Below are 8,864 nucleotides of genomic sequence, written 5' to 3'. Positions count from 1 at the left end.
TTTGTTGGCTATGGCTGTCTAAGTCTATCAATTCAACATTTTCTAAATTAGGAGGGATTTATATAAACAGAGCATGGTCTCTAAGGTGCTGTTTATGGTCTGTCTAGTATAAATATTTATGATCATTCTAAAATTAGTGGTTTCTCTAAAGTGTTCTTTTGTTTAATACAGCTTCTGACAGTCTCTGTGGTAAATATGCAGTTTTGGTTTTTATGAGAGAAACAGAAGCAACAGAGAAACCCACTGAAAATGCTGCTACAAAGGTGGCTAATCAATGGAGGGTCTTTCTCAGCTGTGAACTGCAGACTCTCTGCTGTCTGAGAAGAATTCCCTCCTACACACTTTTCCCCAGGGCACTCAATCCTTTTCCTACATGCCATGCAAACTTATCCATGCCATGCAGGAATATATATATAGGAACAGAGGGCTGGGAGGAAGTGCTGGAGCTGCTGCCTCCTGCAATAGAACACGTGTGATCACACGGGGTGCATCTGCTTACTCAGATCTGGTGTCAGAATGAGAATTCATGTCCTCTCTGCAGAAATAAAAATAAACTGGGTTCAGACTGAGTTCAACAACCTAAGGTTGCATATCAGCAGTTACCAATCTTCCTGGGAGGTGAGGCATTTTTCAAGTTCCCCCTAAGAGGAAAGAAACCAGATAAAAGCCTGGTGCCTGATGAGGGGCATGGTGCTCACAGTGACGTGACTCATACTCATTGGTCGTGACTTCAGTGGGCTTTTGTGAGCCATGACTACAGCATCTTTTAGCAGGATTTCCTTGAGTCACTGGCCTGTCTATTACAGATCTATAGATCTGTGGAACCTGAGCAAGTTTATAGAATAGACTGTTCCTGTTCGTGTACTGCATTATGAATTGTAAAGTGCAACTGTGGGTAGACTGTCAATTCATTTCTATCTTAATCTCTCTTTTGAATAACAAAGCTGTATTAAAAAGTTGTAACTATCTCATTGCCAGATCTTGCAAGTAAAATCTGCTCTTAGTCTAGAATCACCAAATAAGAATAATAAATGACTGAAAATTATTATGAAGTTCCAAGCCCCGCACCAAATTCAGTCATCCAAACAGTGTCCCTTCTTCCTCTGCCTCTTTCCATTCTCGTTATTCTCCCTTGTTACACAGCTAGGAACATGGATTTCAGAACAAGAGTTCAGCAAGTTTCCTATGGTCCTCCACTTGAACCACCTCAGCAAATCTCACAGAAAAAAATTTGAATTCATTTATGACAATTTACCAGAAAGATGGAAAACTGGCAAACTGTAAAGAGGAAAATCCACTGCTATAATTCAATCTGCACTAGCTGACAAGATGAATGATTAATGTACTTTTGCAAATGGGAATGAATTTGTCCAAACTCGGAGAAGCCAGGCAGCAGTCATTGAAAGGGGAAGAAATGAGTTCTGAAAAGAATTTGAGGTCATAGGGAATAATTAACTGAACGTTGTATTATTGTTGATAAATACCTGATAGTTGTGGTGAGAAGGAAAGAAGAACGAGTCAGACTCTTCTCTGCAGTGACAGGACCAGAGGCAATGGACAAAACCTGAAACATAGAAAATTCCCCTTAAACATAAGAGAACACTTTTTCTTTGGGTGTAGTAAAACACTGAAACAGATTACCCAGAGAGATTCTGGAGTATTCACCCTCGAAGATATTCAAAGCTGGACCAGGCAGAGCCCTGGACACCAGCCCTGGCTGCAGCTGCTCTGAGTGGAGGAATTGGACTTGACAGCTTCCAGAGGTCCCTGTCAACATCCACCTCTTGTGATTCTTCAGTACCTACATAGAGATCAGAAACATGAGAATAGAACGACCAGAAATTTATCTGTGGGACAAGATTCAAGAAATAGGAGGTGATAATAAATGCTTGAAGTTAATTGCAAAGTTTTGACCATTTGACTTGCTGGAGCAATTTGCTAAGGACTATTGTGGACATTCCAACAATACCAACTTTAAAATCAAATTAGATTTTAATCTAAATATAGTGATGGGATGAGGGAGAATGGCTTTAAACAGGAGGAGGGTTTTTTAGTTAATGGTTTATTCTATATGAAGTATATTCTTATACTTCATAAAACACATTCCTGAATGGGACCGATGTTCCAGTGAATTTAAGTATCTTGGTGCATCTTTCAGGTCATGATTTTCATTACATTCTTTTGGCCTCAGAAAATGGAAAAAATGCAGATTATTTTGCATAGCATTGTCACCAGGTAGAAAAATCCCCCAGTGAGAAGACCAGTGGATATGCTTTCTGAACACCATAAATATATTTTTAAAGAAGTAAAAATATATTTGAAAAAGAAAATATAGCAAAAGAAAGTCCTATATGAGCAATATTTCTCCATGGGTTGCCCTGCAGTATTGGTCTTTGCAGGGAGAAAGTATTGGTGTATCTCTTAAGCTGAGGTTTTCAAAAGTTTTTAAGGAAAAATCTCCCAAACTACAGCTGTAACCATGATGTCCAGCTTCAGTAATACTTGTAAATTTGTGGAATATGTACCTACTTCAGTCTGACTACAGAGGATGGTCAGGATGATGGGCACAGAACAGGAGCTCACGAAGTCCTTTTGTATTCCAAGCTAGCTCAGAGCGTGGGAGCACGTGCACCTGAGCAGCACAATTTCTAGGTCGCTGTGTCACTGGGACAGCTGTCAGTGCATGCAGTGTGTGGCACATGAACAGAGTGCCTGAAGAGCCTGTCTCAGTTCAAACATTTATCTTCTAGATAGTTCGCTGATTGGGTCTGTGCAGCCTCTTTGTCCAGCTACAGTGTGCTGCAAACGTGCAGGTTACAGCACCCATTTTGCTGCATGTCCAGCTTCTATGAAAAGCAGAAAATCCTTCACATCCTTCCTTTGACTGTGGCAATTTTCAGAAGTGAAGGTGGTACAGCTTGTCATCATTATCTGCAGGATGGCTGGGTAGCGACAGCCTGGGCTCCACACTGGTGTGAGACAGACCAAGAGAGAGCTGGGGGCTGTTTCTTGCAGCCTTCTGTCAGGCAGCCAGACCAAATCCCTTCTGACACAAAGAGGGCATTTTTAGAATAACTAATGTTCAGTCAGTGACAAGCTAGACAAAGTGATGTGTTTCAGAAAATTGATGCTCAGGAAGGAAGACTGGAGATATCAGGGAAAGAGGATTCTCAGCTTTACAAAGCCATATTAAATATGTGCTAAATATTTTCAAAATGAAAAGAAGTAAAAGTAAGTTGGCTAAAACCACCAAGTATGTTTGACCTTTCTTTCCTATAAGCAAAATCTTAGAGTTGAGCTAACTCATATGAAAAGATCTTGCTCCCTCTGGTATGTTACTCCTTCCTAGATATGGGGAAGATGCCATTTGTAATTTATGTGATTCCAGCCTTTCACCCTAATCAAGAGACCTGCCCACGAGATGGGACTGCATGGTAGATCTACCTCCCCACAGAAAGCAAAGCTGTGCATTGCCAGTGCCTTGGAGCACTCTGGAACAGACCTCTGAATCTGCAATAACCAGGGCTAAGAAATGCCCAAGGCATCCCACCAGCCTTCCCCTCTACCCTTCAACTCAGCTTTGTTTAACAGAAAACCAAACAATGATGTCACAGACACACAAAGAGAAATACAAGGAATGTTTCTGGCAGTTACAATTGCAGGGAGTCCCAGATCCCATCTTCCCCACCCCCAGGCTCCCCAGCCCCCAGGCAAAAGTGCCTGGAGAGGCTGCAGCAGCCCTGGCGCAAGAGTGCAGAAAGGGCACAAGTTGCTCTCTCACGTGAGCAAATTTCTAAATACCCACTGTGAGTAAATTAAATACTAACATATTTGCTGGGACTGGTGCTTTGTTTAAATGATTCACCCACAGAGTTCATTTTGTAAAAGAAGTGCAAATAAGCACTGCCATTTCTTTTTTAACCTGAATCTGATGACAGGCAGAGTCTGTACCAGTTTCCTGGGCTGCTGAACAGTGGGTCACCTGCTCAGCACAGAGTTAAAAGAGTACCTCACAACTTGCACAAAATGATTGCTGTTGGTGTTTCAAAATTTTTCATTCCTTCAAGGAGAGGAGGGGAGTGGAGAAGAGATGAAAAAGAAAAATAATTGCTAACTTATAAGGTTTGCTGTTTTTTTCAAAATGCACCAGCATCTTACAATCCATTAAAGATGAAATCATTCAAATTTTGTACTAAAAATGTTGCATTTAAGCCCTAGGGGAGATGAAATTTTTTGACCAGTCTCCATGTGTTTACTAATGTGCAGATGTCTAAAAATACATATTTACCAATCAGAGGTTACCCAAGTTTAATAGATCAGACAGAAACTGTAATATCTGTTAAAATTTAACAGTCTTCTTCTAGCTTGTGTGGCTGCAGACTCTGAAGCCATGGCCAGAATCAAGTAGGAGTTCTTTGGGACTCACCTGATTTGAGCAGGGTTAGAAAGTAACCTTTGAAGGACTGCCAATACAAATGATCCTTCCTGATAACATCTGCCTTGAGCATGATGAAATGGCTCTTGGACCCAATTCACTAAAGAATTCTGTACTCTGAGCACCTTTCAAGTTAAAAAAAAAATCACAAAAACGATCAACAAAAATGCCATGGAATTTCAATTGAAAGCTTACTCTAATGATAGGTCTAGATTAGACCTAAAATGGGATTGCCAAAGCACTTTTCATGTTTTACTAAATAGAGATATTTACTCCATAATGATGCTAATTAATAAATGTGGGCTGATTTGGAGACTTCATGATGGGACAGAACAATCAACAGCAGAGTCTTTTCTCATTTAGTTTGCAGGTGCTGCTGAAATCAGACCTCTGCCTCAGCTCTTCTAGGATGAATTTAGAGCAATGAAGGTTGTTTGCAAAACCAGTTAGTTTTGCTTGCTGGAGCTGGGATGTAAAGGCACTGGTATTCTCATTCCCTCTTCTCCCTCCTTTCCCCAGTACAGTAGTACCATTTCTTAATATGCAGCTAATGCTGAAAGTGCTACAGAGCCCAGATGTGGACAACTACAGCTATGCAATACAGAATTTTAGCCAACACTGAGCTTCCAAAGTCTCTTCTAGGTAGTACTTTGACAAATGGGAACCTGAAAGTACCCTGTACATACCTTGCTTTTCATCTGGGAAGGTGAAGGGAAACATTAGGTACACTTTTTTGGTCCATTATTCTTATTGTTTCTTCCAATATGCAGATTTGAGAAGGTTTTGTCTGGAAGCTCAGTAAAACCATTTATCTTCAATTGTGGCAGGATTTCCTAGACTTCTGAAGGCTGATCCTCCTGCTTCAGGAAAAGGAGCAAGGTCAAGCACTTGGCAGTTTTCCTGTGTGCCCTGCGTGCTTCCTCCCTATCCCCATTCTGACCCACTTTAGATAACCCTGAGGCATGTCACCATTGCCTTGGGCTTTGTTTTTTCAAAACAACCCCCTCAGATTGTCCTTCAAAAAATGACCCCCCTGACAGTTTCTCTTTAATGTCAGTATTTTAAGAGGTTACTTGTTGCCACTGTGAATGTCAGTATTCACCTGGATACACTTTGTTTGACACAGATCTCTCCTGCTATCCTATTAGCAAAGTATTATCACATTTAAATCCAATTATCATTAATTCAAAAGACAGTCAGCAGTGAAAGCTCTTCTATGGTTTTAGAGGCTGGAAATAAGTGTCACTGGTTCAACTTTATGCTTATTTTTTTATAATTAGGTGCTGACTTTATTCCCAGGATGGAGAGCATGAGCTTCTCTAGCTCAGGCTAGAGGGTCCCTAGGCATCACCAAAATGTTACAGGGATCTCTGAAGCCCTGCAGCAAAATTCAGACTCTGTTGGAGATGCCATTCTGCCATTCCAGCAGAATGAAGAACCTCTGCTTTCAGTAAAATTAACAGCTACCACCAAATTGTGTTAACACATACATAGTGCTTCAATTCCATCTGGTTCAAAAGTACGTGTAAACTTGGATTTTAGGATATGACGCTCAAAAAGCTGATGTAGGCATGTAAGTAGGTGGTAATAAAGCTGTAAACATTTGTTGTGGCCTCTGCTGCAGAAAGCAGAGACGACTTGTCTGGTTATGGGAGAAATACAACTCCTGACAAAATCCTGTGCCATTTATGAACAGCATGAAATAGTTCTGAAATGTGAGAACCTTCTTTTTCTTAATATATTAGAGCAGAACTCTAGCACACTGGCATCTTGCTTTGACCCAGGAATCACAGAAGTTGAGGCTGGATGCAAGTTTGTGGTATTATTATGCTGTCTCACAGACTCAGGACATTATCCAATTTGCTCTCTGCATGAAGAAACAAAACAGTCCTGAGATTATGTTGGTTTTAGCAAAAAAACCCATCATATATAGAGACATCGGCTGCACTTACTCTGCCAATGCATGCTAATAGTCCTGGAGACTATTGTCCTGGGGAAAACTTTATTTGGAAATATGAACACCCTTCTGCTTAAATATGGTGAAGATTTTGGTAAGTGCATAAATGAAGTCTGATGTTTTAATAATACTTTTAAAGAAGATGAATAAGGATCAATCTTGGGGGAAGGTGATCAAGAACAACATATTTATTGTGAGGGAAAGTGGGCTACTCTAATGCTTAACAGCATAATTCTTTATTGAGGCTATCAGCTTTCAACAACTGACTAGAAGTCGTGGGTTTAGCACCCCTCAAGCATAAAAACATCAGTGCCACACTCTTTCAAGAAATTGCAAAGGATGCCCAGAAACACAAAGTTTGTTTCTTAGGCTGTGATGACATTATTGGGAGTAGGCTCAGCTAGAGGCAGAGAAACATGAAACAACCATATAGAGGCAAAGAAAGTCTGTTGTAATCACTGGCTAAGTTAAATCTGTAAGAAGAGTGTCAACTCAGCCAACAGAAGCTGGCAGCTATGTGTGTGCAGCTAGTTTTTCCAAAGGAAGTCCAAAGCAAAACTAGAGTGTTTATTCTGGCATCAAGACAGTCCAATCCCAGCTGAAATCTCAACTATGTTTGCTCTAAGTTCAGCAATATCTTAATTCTGCTCAGTGTATTATTATTCCTTTCAGATACACAGACATTCTTGAAACAAAGAATAATCTCCATCCAGAAGTAATGTTTTTGGGGAAGGTTAACTCTGGTGAGGTCACCTGACCAGTCAGCAAGCAAAAAGGCAGCCACAGTCTGCTGTCCTTCAGTATCAGGAGCTTTTATAAAAGCCTGCACAGCTCTCACTTTTTTATGGAAAAACTGAAGCATAGGGAGATAATCTGGTGTACTGTAGGGTCAATAATTACCAATATTGATGCACCCTCATTTGAGAAAATTGAAAACCTACCATAATTCCCAGGTAAAGGCTATTGGTTTTCAAACCAGAGCAGTAACAAAGCACACCAGTGTTTGCAAAAATCATCTCACATACAAACTGTGCAGCTCAGGGAATGAGTTGGCTGTACTAAACCCAAAAAGCAAAATAATCACATTAACCTTATCAGAGAGAGGTCTGTAGCTACCTCCAGTTACGCAGGCATTATTTGGAGGAGTTGTCTGGACCTGCAATGAGATGGGAAGAGCATGACTGCAGCCTTGGAAAGAGCTGTGGAGAGTGAGTGGAACATTGCTGTGGCTGGGCTGAGTTCCTGGGAAAGGGACAGAGCTAAAGAGACCCCCATGCTCTACTGAAGGTGGGTGGGTGCTGCTGTGTGCGGGCTGCAGGTGGTGGAGGTGACACCTGCCCCAGGAGTTGGGGGTCTGCTCACGAGACGAACAGGGGCTGGGCAGGCCTGTGGGATGCTGCTGACTCTGCCTAAACCTGGGTGAGCATCAGCTGTGGTCACACCAGGAACAGTTTGGTGCCACCAGGCTTGACCAGGACTGCTCCTGCACCTCCTGGCTGGCAGGGAGGGATAGTGTGGAGCCAGCAAGCTCTGCCCAGAGCCAGGCTCCATGGCCAATGTGCCTTGTAAAGCTCTTTCCAGATCTCTGGAGCTTCAGGCCAGCTCCTTCACCAGAAAACCCTCTTCATTTTCCATCAAATCACTTGCACTTACTCTCCAAGGTGTATGACTGTCTGTGAGAAGAAAAAAAGAGTAGGAAAAATATAAAAAGAAACCTAAAAATTGTAATAAATTTATGGAAAAATCTCACAGAATACAAAAATTAAGCCGGAATTTTATAGAAAGAGTCCTACAGAAATTATAATGTGAAGTCTAAAGAATTTTATCAGGAATTATTACTTGTTCTTTTCATCTAAACCTGTATTCAGGCTATAGATTTCTGCAGCAAGCCTTAAAAGTCCATTTATAAAGCAATACATTATCATTTGGACCTTACATAATGATTTCCAGAGGAATAATTCCTTCTGCAAATCAGCAATTTCATATTTGAATGAGAGTTCACCTTGAACATTCATTATTGTTGTTCTAACTGAACAGTTTTACAAAACGTTCTTTTGGTACCTTGCAAATGCACTTCAGTGAAGTACTGCAAGATAGGAAAGATAATTAGCTTTGTAACTTTATATGGTGACCCATTAAAGACACCTGCAATGGGAATGAACATTGTCATCTAAGTTCCCACACATATATTTATGCCTCATAGCAGGAAATGAGTTACGTTCAGAGCTAGATTTATATCTTGATTCATAAAATGCCAGCTGTGATGAAAGCATTGGGGACATTAGTAACCAACTGCCAGTCCCAATATACCAGTGGGTGTAACAGCCTACTATTCCTAGGTGGGAATTTAATGGCCTGCTAGCTTGACATAACCACGCAGAGTGTCCAGCTGCTGGAAAGGACTTTGGTACCTCAGTGGTTCACAAGAGACCCATCTCCCAGAGAAGGCAGACACACACAATGTATCAGAGC

The 8,864-nt window shown here is 41.1% G+C and overlaps 1 long non-coding RNA gene across 1 annotated transcript; it reads right to left on the bottom strand.

Annotated features, from left to right (window-relative positions):
* Window positions 1–207: 207 nt before the first annotated feature.
* Window positions 208–5,701, bottom strand: LOC137478090 (uncharacterized). Its single transcript, XR_011001391.1, has 2 exons — window positions 5,122–5,701; window positions 208–1,801 (listed from the first exon to the last, which is right to left on the bottom strand). It is a non-coding gene; the product is annotated as an uncharacterized lncRNA (long non-coding RNA).
* Between the last annotated feature and the right edge of the window lie 3,163 nt (window positions 5,702–8,864).

Source organism: Anomalospiza imberbis, chromosome 8, assembly GCF_031753505.1.
Source record: "Anomalospiza imberbis isolate Cuckoo-Finch-1a 21T00152 chromosome 8, ASM3175350v1, whole genome shotgun sequence".
In the NCBI taxonomy this organism is placed as follows: Eukaryota; Metazoa; Chordata; class Aves; order Passeriformes; family Viduidae; genus Anomalospiza; species Anomalospiza imberbis.
This window is presented reverse-complemented; position numbering and strand designations above follow the sequence as displayed.